Consider the following 18,401-nt stretch of genomic DNA (forward strand, 5'->3'; position numbering starts at 1 on the left):
AGGAGAACATTCAGCTTCATTAGAAACACTTGAACTGTTGAACAGTAGAATTTGTTTGAAACAGTTTACAACACTGAGTGACAGGATTGAAGAGGGAAGAGTTTTGTATTTTCAGTTTAATTCTAACTTTAAACTGGAGATGAACATTTTTAGTCGTTCATATTCTAACATACAGAGGAAGTCATGTCATTCCCTTTTTAAGAAAATAAAAAACATGTGAAGCTCCTCCCCCCAGCTCCAGATGGACAGACAGACATGAGAGAGGCCAGGAAGCAAAGAAGTGTTGTGCTCCTCTCCAGTGCTCTGGTGTTGTTGTGTTCTTCTCAGCTCCATCATGAAGACCTGCTGGCACTGGTGGAAGTTTGCAGCTCTCACTGGAAAGTCCTGAGGCTCCTCCCACTCTGAAGCAGGCAGTTGCGCCCAGCCAGCCCACACTTTCACTCTCTGGTGTAGGAGTGAAGAACAAAATCAGAATCAAGAACCATCACTCTTTCATTGGGGCTCCTTTCTCCGATACAGAAATTCAACAGCTTCTATCATTGATTGACAGGAAATGTTGATGACAAACTGGGATTTTTGTTCTCCTGCTGTCACTGTCAAGTGCAGCTTAACATGAGAGGTAGCAGGATCATTCATGTGTTCATGTTTCCAGCAGACAAGGAGGAAACCTGGGAGGACTTCAGTGACTTTGATCAGTGGTTCTCACTTCATCTTCTCAGTATGAAGTTCAAAGCGAGCTGGCCAGGAGTTGAACCTAGAATCTTCTGATCCGTAGTCAGACGCGTTGTCCATTGCGCCACCAGCCCTGTGAAGAAGCTGCTGTGTTCATGTGTGCTTGCTGTTACAGAAAATCCCAACAAGGTGGTGGCATTTTCAGGGGACACAATGGTGCAGTGGTCAGCACTGTGGCCTCACAGCAAGAAGGTTCAGCTCTCCTCCTATTTGGTTGCTAGGAACCTGAATCAGGCCTCAGTGGAGCGGTGCTGCTGAGGCTGAGTGAGGCTGAGTGAGGGACTGAGCAGGAGCCAGCAGGTCCAAGCAGGTTCAGGCAAACTCCCCTCGGTCCACCAACATCAAAGCAGAGGAACTGAGTTCATCTAACAAAATGATTCATATCATCTCCTCTTGGAATGTTCTGGAACTACAAGTACACTTAAAATGGCTGACTTATGACAACAGAAGGAACTTTGAAGTAGATTTGATTTATTTAAGTCAGTGACAGTCATTTTTTCAAGAATTTAGTAACTTGATTGTTTTACTAAGATGAGCTTTAATGTTATACCATTGAAAAAAGACCTTCATGTATTTATGATGACATCACCAATAGGAGCCTTCCCAGTCTGTCAGGGGGTAGAGTTCAGTCACCACCAATGACATCAGAGTCAGAGTTAGAGATCAAAGACAGACATTAAAGTCTCACATTAAAGTCTCTGATTAAAAAAATTAAAGTGTTATATCTTTGAAAATATACTGCAATACATGAAATATTATATTTACATGAATGGTAACCTCGTTCTTATATTCTTTAATATACTGCAATAGTAATGGACCCTCTATGACACTGCAGTGATGAATCTATCAAGGAGTACAAATGATTATAATCTGAGAATTTTGAAGTCAAGTTTGAGATCAGTTTGATCCTCTCTCTCCCTCCCCCCTCTCTCCCTCTGTCTCCCCCCCTCTCTCCCTCTGTCTCCCCCCTCTCTCCCCCTCTCTCTCCCTCTGTCTCCCCCCTCTCTCCCCCTCTCTCTGTCTACCCCCCTCTCCCTCTCTCTCTCTGTCTCCCCCCCCCTCTCTCTCTCTCTCTCAGGAGCTTTTAAATTAATATTTTAATAAAACAGAACAGGAGACTGAAGAGTGATCACTCAAACCCACAGGCTGAATGGGACATCTCTTAAAAACATTGAACCACTGAGTAAAACCATAGAAGCGCTCCTGTCTAGTCGGTGCTAACAAGTTAGCTGTTGAGTGAGTCCAGCTGTGCTGTCTAGGAATCCTGGTCAAAAGCCTCCACTCATCAAACAGCTGGTGTGTTGGTGGATCTGTGGATCCTGCTGGAAGAAGCAGGGTGGAGCTCTGAATGGTTCCTGTCTCAAAGAGCTTCTCTGTGCAGCTCCCATCAGCTCCTAAAAACAGGAAACCAGCACATTCACTGTTGAACGGTGGCATTAAAATGTCTCAAAAGCTGTCCTGTCCACCATTTGTTGGTGCAAAGACATTTAAAAACACCAGTTGAACATTTTCCAAAGTTGCTCTCACCTTCTTTCAAACACCTGGAATGATTTCCTCCAAATCAAAAGAAACTGGTGAAAAAACAACAACAAAAACCTCCTGGAGAATCAAACTCCACCCTCTGCTCCAACTGGACTTGGGACTTCAAATGACCCCCATTAAAAGTCTGCCTGCATCCCCATTCACTGACTGTTGTACTGTGGGTCTCCTGGACAAACATGGCAGGATCCTCTTGATCTCCAGGAGAATAAAAGAGGGAACCCTAGAAAACAAGTCAGCGTGAAAGAGGAGCAGATTTTAAAACTCCTCAACATTTCCACCTCCAGGAGTGAAGCCTCCCGGGACCCAAGAGGCTCCAGCTGGCAGAGCTCTCACTGGTTTCTCCACCACCTCGCTAACCTGAGCTGGAGCATCTGAGAACCAAACAGTGACCCCCTTCACTCCAGAGCCGACTCCACAAACTCTGAGCCCCCACTTTACCCACAGCCAGCAGGCCTCCTCAACACTGCATGACACACGATGACTAAATTGAAGACTGAAGCGTCTCATCAAGAGATCTGTCACATGAGTCTGCTGTGGAGGGTCAGTCTGTCTGTCCACATTCAGATCATTAATGCAGCGACTCCTAAGCACCAGTAGAGCCTGTTCATCGTCCCTGGGTGGGCTCGCACCACCAGCCTCTCGATTAACAGCCGAGCGCGCTGACCGATTGCGCCACAGAGACTCTGAGTCACTGCTTTTCATGAAGAGTTTTCAGGCTAAATTCAGTTTGTGAGGTCCACACTGCACATTTGAGGGACCATGAAGGACAGAGGAGAGTCTGACTGTCATAATGAAAGCCTTCAGCACTAGAACTGAAACAGCCCCACCATCTTAACCCCCCCAGACCAAACAGGCTTCATCAGAAACAGACCCCCCTCCTAGAACATCCAGAGATCATCAGTCTGATTAATAGAACATGACAAACAATCAAGAACTTGTTATTGTTTGATCAGAAGCTGAAACAATGTTTCTATGTTTGTCTGTTCTGGTCTGAATGAAAGAGGAGGTTTTCTTGGTCATGTGACGTGGATGAGAGTTCAACTAGAACTTCCTGATTCAACAGGATTTTAGTTTGTTGGGATTTTGTCAAAGCCACCAACCAAACCTCTGAGTGGTGCAGATGTCTGCTGCCTCCTCAGAGCAGACTGGAGCTCAGCCTCACTCACCTGTGGGAGCCCCAGCAGAGCCACCGGGTGATGGAGTTTCAGTTCAGGCTCCAAGGTCCTGGATTGAATTGGTGTTTTGTGTTTTTAGGCCTCCTGGCACCATCAGTGGTAGAGCAGAGTGGTGCAGAGGAAGCGTGCTGGGCCCAGAACCCAGAGGTCGATGGATCGAAACCATCCTCTGCTAAAAGAACAAAATAAAATGAACCAGTGTCTTTAGAAATGTGTGTCTGTTAAAAAGAGGTTCGTAAGGATTTTGTCTTCCTCCACAATCACCAACCATTGTGAGAGTTAACAACAGTCCACTTTCTGACTGAAGCAAAAGTAGACTTCAAAAGGTTTTTCTGATTCAACATAGCAGCTAAATTTCCATTTCCATTTCCTGAACAGGACAGGTTAAAAAAAAGGGAATGCCATGACTTCCTCTGTATGTTAGAATATGAACGACTAAAAATGTTCATGCCCAGTTTTAAGTTAGAATTAAACTGAAAATACAAAAATCTTCCCTCTTCAATCCTGTCACTCAGTGTTGTAAACTGTTTCAAACAAATTCTACTGTTCAACAGTTCAAGTGTTTCTAATGAAGCTGAATGTTCGCCTCTACTTTCCTCAATTGGGTTTCTTTCATGTCCTCCTGAGATCAAAGACAGAATTCTAGGTACAAATAAAAACACTATCAAAGCCTCCTGATGACATCATCATCAATTCTGACTTTGATCTGTGTCTGTCCAGTTTGTCCTGAGTGGATCCAACAGTTTCCCATGGGTGACTCTGTCATGGTCTCTCTCCTGCTGTCTCCAACTCTCAGAGCGCTTCTACTGGTTTCTCTCCATCGTCCCTGTTGCTAGGCAGAGCACTGGTGAGGACTGAGGCCAGTGATGTCATCACCTCCAGCTGAGACCTGCCAGGTGATCCTGCTTCATTCGACTCTGCTGCCTCTGCCACTGCCCTGACTGGTGAGGCTGACAGCAGGTTCTCTCTCATCTAAACTCTCTGTTTACAATGGAGGCTGAAATCCTTGTGATTGGTGGTTCAATCATCAGGTCTGTTGAACTCCCAGGTGCCATCACCTGCTGTCTTCCTGGTGCCAAAGTTGTGGACATTATTGAACGTCTCCAGGACTCATCGATCTCCACCCCTCCTGCAGGTTCTCCCTGTCTCTGTGTTGGTTCTCTCTGGTACTCCAGCTTCCTCCCACGGTCCAGACATCAAGAGGGTAGTGGTTACCTGGACACTCTAAATGACTGTGAGTGTGAATGGTTGTCTGTCTGTGTGTGTGTGTTGGTCCTGGGATGGACTGGTGACCCATCAAGGGTGAACCCAGGGCTGGACTGGCCACCTGGCCGATGCACATCTTTGGGCCGGCCCATAACTGTCATAATTTTTTTTTCAAAAGTGTATAGATTTTAATCGACCGTAACGGTATCGGAGACGCGAAACGCGGCCCATTGGTTGATTTTCTTGAAGGACATTGGGCTCGTCCAATGAAATCTCTCAGCTCTCTCTCTTTCTCTTAGTCAAGCCATGCTGTTGCAATGGAAGTGGAGGAGTCAGATCAGACAGTTGGAGACTATTTTAGTCGCCCTTCTTCCACACAGAGGACTGATTTTTTAAAGTTCCATCCTCAACAAGATTCCATAAACCCTGTCGTCCAGAGGCTCTTCGTTAGAACGGACGGCACGACGTGGAAATGGCTGACTTATTGTGGTCAACGTCATGCTTTGTTTTGTTTTGTTTGCCCTGCTTTTAGCAAGCCCAGTGATCCAAGTGTCTTCATTAGAGGCCTGACAGACTGGAGGCATGTGCACCAAAGAGTAGAGGAGCATGAGAGAGGCATGGCACAGAGGCAGTGTGCTGAGGCCTATTTTTGAAACTGCTCCAGAGCAAGACTGGCCACCTCCTTGAGGGAAGACAGCTGACAGGACACCGTGAGCAGGTTAAGAAGCAGGGCTGGACTGGGACCAAAAAATGGCCCTGGCATTTTTCATCCCTGGCAGCCCTCCATGGTTATTTACACGATATGTGTAAGCACACGCCATACCAGAGGATGTATGCGCACATTTTGAAGTTTCAAAAATTAAAATAAAGTGCAGTATTCTACATGGAAGACAGTAACCATGTTAAAAGAGTGATACTCTTTCACTACTCAGAGACCTTCTTCTTCCACTACACGTTCCAACACCTGACGTCTCTTCTTCCCAGTCCAGCCCTGGAAAGAACGCGTCGAGTTTTGGAAATTCGGCTGCTTTTCTTCTCCGGTGTCTCTCTTTTTTGGCTCCTCCTTTCTCCTTCCTCTTACTGGGCAACATTCTTCATGGCTTCTGACTGCAAGGCGGCCGCTGAGTGGTGGCACTACAACTGGATGGGTCTGTTTCTCATTTTAACACAAAAACAAACTAACCGCTGTTTCTGCGTTTTTACCAGAAATATATATTTTGAAATGCCTGCTCACACCGGCCCATCCGGCTACATCCACCAAACTTTACACACATAATATAATATAATAATATAATATAATAACCCTAAACACAAGCCCCAAAGCAGTAGTTGTTTTGTTTTTCTTCATAAAGGAGGTGCACTGTCATGACTACGATATCTCTGGCAACAAACATGGAAGGGGCTTTGGGGTCTTGTGTTTCAGCTCTGTAACTTCTGGATGGCTGAAAATGTCAGAATCAGTCCTCTCACTGACATCAACCATTGGTGTGACTTTTGGTGGCTTCAGCTCAAATGAAACCAGGGAAGAGGGGCCAGACTTTGAGGAGCCCCTTAGGGTTAGTGGATGCCCCGGGACCGTGCTTGGGCCCCTTAGCACCTAGATGGCTGAAATTCCCAGCACATGCTACTCTGGGGCATCACACTATGTGTGTAAAGTTTGGTGGATGTAGCCCAAGTAGAAACACCAGAACCCAGATTTGATCCTCAATTCTGCTCCAAAAGGCTCTCGGAGTGCAGAAGTCCCAGACCCTGATTTTGCCCAGTTTCACAAGGGGATAGTTTTTTCTCTTTGAACCGAGGAAGTTGAAATTTGAGTGTGTTGTTCTGTTCTCGAAGGATCGCATCTGTGCTGGTTTGACCCCCCTAAGTCCTTTCTGCTGTCCATAAAGGGCGTGGCAAAGTCCAGTAAAGTCTTTAACTTAAGCATCATAACTGGTCAAAGTTGCTCCAAATGAGATGAGCTTTCTGGGAGGAGCTCACACCTCTGCCAGAAACCAATATTTAAAACTTTGAAGCCCCACCTCCTTCCTGAAGCTACTTCCTGTTTGGGAGGGGGTTCTAGAATTATTCCACCAGATTAGGATTTCATAAAGTTTCAGGTCTGTATCCACTGGAGAGGCCAATGAGAGCAAAAGAGCAACAGGGTCAAAGGTCAACAGGCCTCGTGTCTCAGCCAGGCCTCAAAGGGTTAAGTGAGCCTTTTGGAGCTCCTTTGAAAAAAGGCCTGACACCAATCTTGTTCAGGACCAACATGAAGAAGGATCTTTGGAACATTTTCACATCTTTAAGACCGCCTTGACTCCTTTTTATAGCAGGAGTCACTGAACAGCACAAAGCTGCTATTGCAGCCATCAGGCCTCATTTCTGATCAATTATTATTGTTGAAACAAAGCTGAATATCAATTATTGATTTTTATTGTCATCATTTTGAACACCTGATGAGAGAAACACAATAAAAACATTTGAAAAGGAAGGATCAGAGTGTTGTTGTACTGCAATACTACAGTACAGCATCAGAGACACTCAGTTATTGATTGCCTGAATGATTGATTTCCCCAGAAGAGGAACAGCTTTGTTGGAGCAGTAAAAATACACACATCAGAACGACAAAGTTACATTGGAAAAGAAACTACATGACATTACCAGCACAACATCTGAAGAACAGTTAGGATCAATTTAACTGGTCAGATAGTTAGGATTTCTTTAATGATATCCTTGATGAACCCAGACATCAGAGTGGTTTGTTCCCCTCAATCATAAATCTGTAAATACAGCGTGAAGTGATGGAACTAAAAGGCCACCTCTGAGTGCAGGAGTTAGCCTCTGTGACGGATGTGACGTCAGCAGACCGCCATTAGTTTGAGTCATTGTTTATATTCTTAATGCTGATTGGTCGATCTATAATGGTGACAAATGGACTTCGTAGGTAGAATAAACATCCAGAAATTAAATGAATTTGTAGATTGTCTTATTAATCAAAAGATGAAGTATTAAAAATATTTGTTTTTTTTCCTCGGAGTGAGCAACAACTACCGGATTTTCTCACAGAAGAACGGGGCCGACTTCCCCAGAAGCGGATGTTTGTAATTCCTGGGACACTAAAATCCATTTCATATTATTCTTTATTGAACAGCGAATATTATGGAAATAAAATGTATATTTCTCGCCAGAAATGTCCTTAAAATGCTTTTTAAAAATCAAACCTATCTTGAAATGACACTTGTCCGTAATGGCGTCCTTAGCAACCACCATAGCAACAGTAGAAACGTGACACTGTCACGACTCTCTTCCGAGAGGTGAAAGATTCATCGTAATAACGAACAAACCAAAGATTAAACACAAGAACTGAGCAAAGATTATGAAAACAAAATGCATATTTCTCTCTAGAAATGTCATCAGAATGCTTTATTAAATCAAAACTATCTTGGAAGAAGGCACTTTCCTCCGAAAATGAAAGGAGCGGCGGCCATGTTTTTGTTTTGAGAGGCCCGCATGAAAGAGTCACATGAGGGAAGGGGGTATGGGGTCATGGGGGGGGGGGGGGGCGATCCCAGGTGACATTGTTCAAGAGGCAGGGTTCACCCTGGGCAGGTCACCAGTCCATCAGGAGAAATGAGGTGGTCGGTGTCATGCAACCTAAACTAAAACATTAGTCAGATCAAATTCAGATTAAAGCAAGAGTCTCCAGATCAAAGTCAGAATTCCTGATGATGTCATCAGGGCTTTGACAGTAGCTAGAATTCTGTCTTTGATCTCAGGAGGACATGAAAGAAACACAATTGAGGAAAGTAGAAGAGAGCTTGGCAGCATGATGGTGCAGTGGTGAGCACTGTGGCCTCACAGCAAGAAGGTTCTGGGTTTGAGTCCAGGCTCGGGTGGGGAATCTTTCTTTGTAGAGCCTGCATGTTCTCCCCATGAATGCGTGGGTTCTCTCTGGTACTCCGGCTCCTTCCCACTGTCCAAAGACATGTAATTGGGGACGAGGCTGATTGGACACTCTAAATTGACCGTAGGTATGAATGGTTGTTCGTCTCTGTGTGCTGACCCTGTGATGGACTGGTGACCTGTCCAGGGTGAACCCCGCCTCTGGCCTGTAGATGCTGGGATAGGCTCCAGCCCCCTCGACCATCAATGTAGGTCTTTTGTTAATTGCATGCCACATGAAATTATTATTGGTCACTTTTCTAGCGACAGTCTCACAGTGGCAAGACAAGAACACTTCTACTTTTGATGTTGACAGTTTGTTCAACACTGAACTTCATCCAGTACCATGTTGTCAAACACTGGAACCTCCACAGCACCTGAACAGGGACTTGAACCCTGGACCCTCACATTAAAAGTCTGATGCTCTACCGTCTGAGCTCCTCAGGCTCTTTCTACAGCATTGAGACAGGAACAGAAACACCTGTGAAGGTCAAACTGATGCTTTCTTGACTTGTTCAGTCCTCCATGTTAAAGTCCACCAGGCTTTTGATTGGCTCTGATTCTCTGTGGCAAAATCCAACAAGAGGCTCCAAAAATGTCTTGAATGTCACAAGAATGCACAGGACAAGATGTTAGTTTCCTTCATGTCTGCAGTTCCTCCACTGGAAAGTAAAGTCATTGCTGCTCCTCTGCTGAAACCTGGGATCAGACCAGGGACCTTTAGATCTTCAGTCTAACGCTCTCCCAACTGAGCTGGTTCAGTTCTGAGGGAGGGCCCTGCTTCTCTCATTTATAATCTCTTCCACTCTCACTGGACCTTAGAGAGGATTGGAGCTTCTGAAGTCCTGACACATTGAACAGTTCTCCAGGACCATTTTTGATGAAGGTCTGGATCACACCAGCCTTTTTTGTTTGTCTTCTTCCAGTGTCCTCAACATTGTGTGAGCCAATAATTCCACATCTGTACCAGACACACCTCTGGTTGGTGGGTTGATGGATCTTTCTGTTCTAACAGTGTCTTTTATCTTGCTTTTATCTTTTCTATCTTTTCTTTGTATCTGCATTCTGTGGTGCACGGTGGCTCTGGAAGAGCGCTCTAACTATTGTCACTGTACCCCCCCCCCCTTACAACGAAAATAAAAGATTCTGATTCCGATTCTGACACACACACACACACTCACACACACGTGTATCAACATGATGTTCCGAATGTTTCACTGTCTGTGGTTGTCCAGCTCTCCTTGCCTCTTCACTGTCATTGTCAGAACTCGGAGCAGTCTTCCTCTCTAGGTGATGTCTCTGAGTGATGATGATTGCTGTCTGTTCAACCAGCTTCATTTGTTGATATCTGAGAAGGACTGAAGACAGCAAAGTGTCCTGATTGGCCAACAACCCCTCACAGGTCAAAGGTCACTGCTCTGAGGCGGACCAGTTTACTGTAACAGTGGTGGCACCATCCACTGCTGGCGCTCTCTTCAGTGCTTCTTGTTTCTGCCCTTTGTGTGTGAGCTCCTAGAGCAGCTGGTCCGGCTCTCCCCTTTTCTTTTCTATTCCTCTAATTTATTTTTTGATTTTCTATTTTTGTAATTCATCATCGATCTCGGCTCACGGTCGCTACACTCTTGACCTCCTGTGAGCCTTGAAGAGAGAGAAGCCACCTTTGTGTCGGAGAAGAGCAGCTTAGTCCAGGCAGCCAGCAGCCTGAGACCAGAGGGTAGCCCATCAACGCGCTTCCCTTCTTCATCGAGCAAATCTCAGCGGGAGCCACGGTCGACGAGGTGGAGGCTTTGGAGGCCGTCCTCCCACCAGTTCGTTGGAGAGGCGTCGTACATCGATGGGAGAATCCAGCTGAGAACGTGAGCCGGTTACGTTGGTTTTCACCGAATCAGGCCTGGACTCCTGTCTCGCTGCCAAACTCCACCTGACTCCGTAGAGCTGGTCAGCCTCCACTCAGTCCTCTTCATTTGGTTGGAGGTCACCATCGTTCATCCTACACACCTTTCCACCTGCCTCTTAGCCGTCTACTTGAAGCTCAGATAAATCCAGGCTAATTTATACCTGCTACTCAATATGGGCCTTAATTGCTCTGCTGGAATTATCACTCTGTCTTAAGGGTTTTCTTAATTGTATTAAATCCTCTTTAATTTCCAAGAAGTCTTCCAACTCATTCATTCATGCAAGCCACTGATCCACAAGACCTCATTGATGAGCTTCAACCTGAGACTGAGTGTTTCTCATTGGACGAGACACCCATTCAATGAGACTCATTGTCAGTCCATTGAAATCTACTGGTGTTCCTGGTGAGTTGATTTAACAACATGAGCTGACAGAATCTACGTTCAGGTAGGAGCCACCACATCCAGGGGTCTGGACCTTTGAGCAGGCAGAGCCATCAAAGTAGCAGACTAAGCTAGCAGACATTAGCATTGAGAAGAAACTGATACCTGAGCCTACTTTTGGGTCTGGACCTTTGAGCAGGCAGAGCCATCAAAGTAGCAGACTAAGCTAGCAGACATTAGCATTGAGAAGAAACTGATACCTGAGCCTACTATTGGGTCTGGTCAGGTGATGACACAATAATATGACATCATTGTCAGACTGACGCCTGCTAAACACTGACCAAACGCCGCCCTATTGCATTGTGGGAAATTTCTGCTTGGCTCGCGTCCATCAAAACACACAAAGAAATTTCTCCAGAATCAGGATTGACAGTGGATACAATTGATTCCACACTGGTTTTTCATTCTGAGTCGGGTGCAGGTGTGGAATTTCAGACACAGTCTGTGTTTGTGTTGTTCATTCAGTGATTTTTCTTACAATTCCCAATCAAAGCCCCACATTGCTAATGAACTCAAAATGATGCTAACAGTAATGTAGTGATAGTTGCTAATAAACTAAGTGATGCTGACAGTCATGTGGTAAGAGTTGCTTCGAACCTCAAAGTAATGCGACAGTGATTTCAGAAGAATTGCTAATGATCTCAAAATGATGCGACAGTGATTTAGTAAGAATTGCTAATAAACTCAAAACGAAGCAAACAGTGATGTAGTGATAGTTGCTAATAAACTCAGTGATGCTTACAGTCATGTAGTAAGAGTTGCTAAAAACCACAAAATAATGCGACTGTGATGTCGGAAGAATTCCTCATGATCTCAAAATGATGCGACGGTAATCTAGTAAGAGCTGCTAATAAATTCAAAATGATGCTAACAGTAGTGGAGTGAAAGTTTCGAATAAACTCAAAGTGATGCTGACAGTCATGTGGTAACAGTTTCGAGTAACCTAAAAATGATGCGGACAGTGATGTAGTAAACGTTGCTACGAACCTCTACATAGTGCGACAGTGATGTCGGAAGAATTGCTAATGAACTCAAAATGATGCTAACAGTAATGTAGTGATACTTGCTAATCAACTCAGTGATGCTTACAGTAATGTAGTTAGTGTTTCGAATAACCTCAAATTGATGCTGACAGTCATGTAGAAAGAGTTGCTACGAACCTCAAAATAATGTGACAGTGATGTTGGAAGAATTGCTAATGGTCTCAAAATGATGCGACAGTGATGAAGCAAGAATTGCTAATGAACTCAAAATGATGCTAACTGGAATGGAATGAAAGTTTTGAATGGCCTCAAAGTGATGCTGACAGTCATATAGTAAGAGTTGCTACAAAAATCAAAATAATGCGACAGCGATGTCGGAAGAATTGCTAATAAACTCAAAATGATGCTGACGGAAATCTAGTAAGAGCTGCTCATGATCTCAAAATGATGCTACAGTGATGTTGTAAGAATTGCTAATGATATCAAAATGATGTGACGGTCATGTAGTAAGAATTGCTAATGAACTCAAAATAATGCCAACAGTAATGTAGCGATAGTTGCTAATAAACTCAGTGATGCTTACAGTATTGTCGTAAGTTTTTCGAACTACCTCAAAGTGATGCTGACAGTCATGTAGTAAGAGTTGCTACGAACCTCAAAATAATGCGACAGTGATGTCAGAAGAATTGCTAATGATCTCAAAATGATGCGACAGTGATGTAGTGAAAGTTTCGAATAACCTCAAAGTGATGCTGACAGTCACCTGGTTAGAGTTGAGAGTAACCTAAAAATGATGCTGAGAGTAATGTAGTAAGAGTTGCTAATAACCTCAAAATAATGCTACGGTGATGTCGTAAGAATTGCTAATGATATCAACATGATGTGACAGTGATGTAGTAAGAATTGCTAATGATCTCAAAATGATGCTACAGTGATGCCGGAAGAATTGTTAATGAATTCAAGAAGGATGCTGACAGTAATGTAGTGATAGTTGCAAATAAACTCAAAGTGATGCTGACAGTAATTTATGAAGAGTTGCTAAAAACCTTAAAATAATGACACAGTAATGTAGTAAGAGTTGCTATGAAACTAAAAATAATGCGACAGTGATGTAAGAAGAATTGCTAATGATCTCAAAATGATGCGACAGTGATGTCGTCAGAATTGAGAGTCTGGGTTTTCCAAGTTGATCTCCTCCCACGCATGAATTCTCTGGTATCATTCCACTTACCGCGAAGACGAGCCGTGGATGTATTGTCCTGAGCCCAGGGCTTGTCAGATACCATGACCCTCAACTAAATGTGGCAGAAACCCTGCCCTCTTCATTTAGGGCTGGAAGGTGTGAGAGAAACTGGGAGCTCATCGAGGCTACGTCCTCCACGGTCTCCTCAAGCATGCCAGCACAAGAGGAGACCGCCAACTGGCCGGGACAGGCGGTCACCGTTGTTGTTGCCGCCGCCGTGGTCGGCCTTTCTTTCTTTCTTTCGTTTTTTTCACACGATCACAGGGGAGAGCGCGGACGCAGTCCCCCACTGTCAGACATTATGCAGTTGAGATTCCCACATTTGGGGAATTCACCAGGGTCAGCACAGCCCCAGTGCAATGGCTGAGCCTCACCAGGGGAGAGCCACCTTGCTGATCATGCTATCTCCCCTGCCAGGTAAGTATGACTCGCTGAGCTTAGGAACAGACATGAGCTTCAGGGACACAGCCTTCTGACTGACAGGCAGGGAGGCCGACACAGCGCCTGATCTTTCCTACCTTGTGCCAATCTGCCGCGTGCGCAGCCCCCTTTGTTTCTCACAACAATGCCGGATGTCGGATATCCCAAGCCCGGGAAGCTCAGGCACATTGAAGGTTCAGGTCTTTCAGAGTGCATTCCAAAGCCTTTTGGGAAAGGCTCCGAGAGCAGTGCCGTCAGCGGACCTCCATCTTTATCTGGAGTGCAAACGGAGCCACAACTTGACGCCCAGCGGCAGCGCGGGCGGAAATCCAGCCCCGGCCTCATGTGCAGCACTCGAGAGTTGGCCTGAAGAGCACGGGATTTGCTCCTGACAAAAGGGGAGGGGCCCGCACTGTTCCTGGAAGGCCATTGCGGCCGCAGGCTGAGGAAAAGCTGCAGTGCAGGAGGAGAACCCTGGTCCGGCTTTGGGTGGAGCAGGTGAGCGAGTGCCTGGCGGAGGCTAGTTTTATTTCCGACGAGAAATGCGGGGCATTGCACCACTCCTGGAAACACTGCAATACCAGGTTGATGCGTGGAAAGGACGAAGCAAGGTCCCGTTCCATCTCCCTGTTCCAAAAAGCAATTTAATATATGGTTCCCAGATAGGGATCGTGCCAGATATTAAACTGATAAGAACAGATACTACACTTGATCTTAGCCAAAAGGCCGAGAAGCGATGCCTGTCAGCCACCCGACGTGAGAGCCAGCACCCCCGGTACAGCCAATCCCGGCCGCGGCTGTGGGCAGGAACTGCAACATTTTGGGTGGCGACACAAAATGCAGTGCCATAAACACTACATCTGGCACACTGGTTGTCCCCACTGCTATCCAAAGCAAAGGCAATCGGTGCCTTCACCCTGCTATGCTAGTGGGGCGACTCAAAGTAAAACAAAGCGGTGTTCAAAGCCACAAGCCAGCGACTCATCCTGGAGTCGGGGTTTTCCAAGTTGATCTCCTCCCACGCATGAATTCTCTGGTATCATTCCACTTACTGCGAAGACGAGCCGTGGATGTATTGTCCTGAGCCCAGGGCTTGTCAGATACCATGACCCTCAACTATATGTGGCAGAAACCCTGCCCTCTTCATTTAGGGCTGGAAGGTGTGAGAGATACTGGGAGCTCATCGAGGCTACGTCCTCCGCGGTCTCCTCAGGCTGGCCAGCACACGAGGAGACCGCCAACTGGCCGGGACAGGCGGTCACCGTTGTTGTTGCCGCCGTGGTCGGCCTTTCTTTCTTTCTTTCCTTTTTTCACACGATCACAGGGGAGAGCGCGGACGCAGTCCCCCACTGTCAGAAATTATGCAGTTGAGATTCCCACATTTGGGGAATTCACCAGGGTATCCAAAGCCCGGGAAGCTCGGCCGATGCGGTGTTCAAGGCTCACCTTCTCGCTCTGTGAACCAGCGTGGCCTCGAACCGCATTAGAATTGCTAATGAACTCAAAATGATGCTAAAAGTAATGTTGTGAAAGTTTCGAATAACCTCAAAGTAATGCTGACAGTCATGTTGTAAGAGTTTCTATGAACTTCAAAATAATGCGACAATGATGTCGGAAGAATTGCTAATAATCTCAAAATAATGCGACAGTGATGTCGGAAGAATTGCTAATAAACTCAAAATGATGCTGACGGTAATTTTGGAAAAGTTGAAACTAACCTCAAATTGATAATACAGTGATGTCGTAAGAATTGCTAATAAACTCAAAATGATGCTAACAGTAATGTAGTGATAGTTGCTAATAAACTCAGTGATGCTTACAGTAATGTAGTAAGTGTTTCGAACAACCTCAAAGTGATGCTGACAGTCATGTAGTAAGAGTTGCTACTAACCTCAAAATAATGCAACAGTAATGTAGTAAGAATTGCTAATGAACTCAAAATGATGCTGACAGTAATCTAATGAGAGCTGCTAATAACCTCAAAATGATTCTGACAGTAATGCAGTAAGAGCTGCTAATAACGTTAAAATAATGCTACAGTGATGTCGTAAGAATTGCTAATAAACTCAAAATGATGCTAACAGTGATGTACTGATAGTTGTTAATAAACTCAGTGAAGCTTAAAGTAATGTAGTAAGTGTTTTTAACAACCTCAAAGTGATTCTGACAGTCATGTAGTAAGAGTTAAAAACGAACCTTAAAATAATGCTAACAGTAATTTAGTAAGAGCTGCTAATAACCTCAAAATAATGCGACAGTAATGTAGGAAGAATTGTTCATGAAATAAAAAATGATGCTCACATTAATGTAGTGATAGTTGCTTATAAACTAAAAGTGATGCTTAAAGTAATGTAGTAAGAGTTTCGAACAACCTCAAAGTGATGCTGACAGTCAGTTAGAAAGAGTTGCTTAAAATAATGCAACAGTAATGTAGTAAGAGTTGCTAACAACCTCAAAATAATGCGACAGTGATGTCAGAAGAATTGGTAATAACCTCAAAATGATGCTGAAAGTGATGTCGTCAGAATTGCTCATGAACTCAAGATGATGCTAACAGTAATGTAGTGATAGTTGCTAATAAACTCACTGGTTCTTAAAGTAATGTAGTCAGTGTTTTTAACAACCTCAAAGTGATGCTGACAGTCATGTAGTAAGAGTTGCTACTATCCTCAAAATGATGCTACAGTGATGTAGGAAGAATTGATAATGATCTCAAAATGATGCGACAGTGATGTCGTAAGAATTGCTAATGAACTCAGTGATGCTTACAGTAATGTAGTGAAAGTTTCGAATAACCTCAAAGTGATGCTGACAGTCATGTGGTTAGAGCTGCGAGTAACCTAAAAATGATGATGACAGTGATGTCGAAAGAATTGCTATTGAACTCAAAACGATGCTAACAGTCACGTGGTGATAGGTGCTAATAAACTCAGTGATGCTGACAGTAATGTAGTAATAGTTGCTAATAACCTCAAAATGATGCGACAGTGATGTCGTAAGAATTGCTAATGAACTCAAAATGATGCGACAGTGATGTCGTAAGAATTGCTATTGAACTCAAAATGATGCGACAGTGATGTCAGAAGAATTGCAAATGAACTCAAAATGATGCTGACGGTCATGAAGTGAGAGTTGCTACTATCCTCAAAATGATGCTACAGTGATGTAGGAAGAGTTGCTATGAACCTTAAAATAATGCGACAGTGATGTTCTAAGAATTTCAAATGAACTCAAAATGATGCTGACGGTAATCTAGTAAGAGTTGCTAAAAAACTCAAAATAATGCGATAGTGATGTCGTAAGAATTGCTAATAAACTCAAAATAATACTGACATTATTGTAGAAATAGTTGCTACGAACCTCAAAATGATGCTACAGTGAGGTCGTAAAGATTGCTAATAAACTCAAAATGATGCTACAGTGATGTAGGAACAATTGTTAATGAATTAAAGAATGATGCTGATGGTAATGTTGTGAGAGTTGCGAAAAACCTCAATATGATGATTACAATAATGTCGTAAGAATTCCTAATGAACTCAAAATGATGCTACCGTGATGTTCTAAGGATTGCTAATAAACTCAAAATGATGCTAACAGTAATGTAGTGATAGTTGCTAACAAACTCAAAGTGATGCTGACAGTAATGTAGTGAAAGTTTCGAATAACCTCAAAGTGATGCTGACAGTCTTGTAGTAATATTTGCTACGAACCTCAAAATGATGCTACAGTGATGTAATTAAAGTTACTAATGATCTCAAAATGATGCTGAGAGTGATGTCGTAAGATTTGCTAATAACCTCAAAAAATGCTACAGTGATGTAGGAAGAGTTGCTAACGACCTCAAAAACAATGCTACAGGGATGTATGAAGAGTTGCTAATAACCTCAAAATAATGCGACAGAGATGTCGTAAGAATTGCTAATGAAATCAAAATAATGCTAACAGTAATGCAGTGAAAGATTCGAATAACCTCAATGATAATAATGAACTCAAAATGATGCTGACAGTGATGTAATGAGAGTATCTACTAATTTCAAAAAGATGCGAAAGTGATGTCATGAGAGTTGCTACTATCCTCAAAATGATGCTACAGTGATGTCGTGAGAGTTTCGATGAACCTCAAAATGATGCTCCAGTGATGTAGTGAGAGTTGCTTAAAACCTTAAAATGATGCTGACAGTCATGTAGTGAGAGTTGCTACTATCCTCCAAATGATGCTACAGTGATGTAGTGAGAGTTGCTTAAAATCTCAAAATAATGCGACAGTGATGTGGTGAGAGTTGCTTCTGTCACGACCCGGCTCAGAAATCGTGACATCGAAGGAGGGAGACGCAGACTAAACGTGACACACAACTAATAAAACCTAAGAAATGATGCTGCAGTGATGTGGTGAGACTTGCTAAAAACCGCAAGATGATGCAACAGTAATGTCGTGAGAGTTGCTACGATGCTCAAATGATGCTACAGTGATGTAATAAGAATTGCCACTAACCAAACAAATGATGCTACAGTGATGTAGTGAGAGTTGCGAAAAACCTCAAAATGATGCCACAATAATGTAGTGAGAGTTGCGACTAACCTCAAAATGATGCTGATAGTGATGTCATGAGAGTTGCTACGAACCTCAAAATGATGCTGAAGTGATGTAATGAGACTTGCTACTAACCTAAGAAAGGATGCTACAGTGATGTGGTGAGAGTTCTACGAACCTCAAAATGATGCTGACAGTAATGTAGTGAGAATTGCTACGAACCTTTAAATGATTCGACAGTGGTGTAGTCAGAGTTACTACTATCCTCAAAATGATGCTTCAGTGATGTAGTAAGAGTTGCTACTA

At 43.9% G+C, this 18,401-nt stretch overlaps 3 non-coding genes across 3 annotated transcripts; all 3 read right to left on the bottom strand.

The window, feature by feature from the left end:
- Positions 1–733: 733 nt before the first annotated feature.
- trnar-acg (transfer RNA arginine (anticodon ACG)) lies at positions 734–806 on the bottom strand. The gene has a single exon. It is a non-coding gene; the product is annotated as a tRNA-Arg (tRNA).
- Positions 807–13,405: 12,599 nt separating this feature from the next.
- LOC147271642 (U1 spliceosomal RNA) lies at positions 13,406–13,569 on the bottom strand. The gene has a single exon (XR_015117028.1). It is a non-coding gene; the product is annotated as a U1 spliceosomal RNA (small nuclear RNA).
- Positions 13,570–14,111: 542 nt separating this feature from the next.
- On the bottom strand, positions 14,112–14,302 carry LOC147271643 (U2 spliceosomal RNA). The gene has a single exon (XR_015116493.1). It is a non-coding gene; the product is annotated as a U2 spliceosomal RNA (small nuclear RNA).
- Between the last annotated feature and the right edge of the window lie 4,099 nt (positions 14,303–18,401).

Source organism: Aulostomus chinensis, chromosome 1, assembly GCF_037954235.1.
Source record: "Aulostomus chinensis isolate RoL2024-O1b breed Wild chromosome 1, RoL_Achi_v1.0, whole genome shotgun sequence".
NCBI lineage: Eukaryota > Metazoa > Chordata > Actinopteri > Syngnathiformes > Aulostomidae > Aulostomus > Aulostomus chinensis.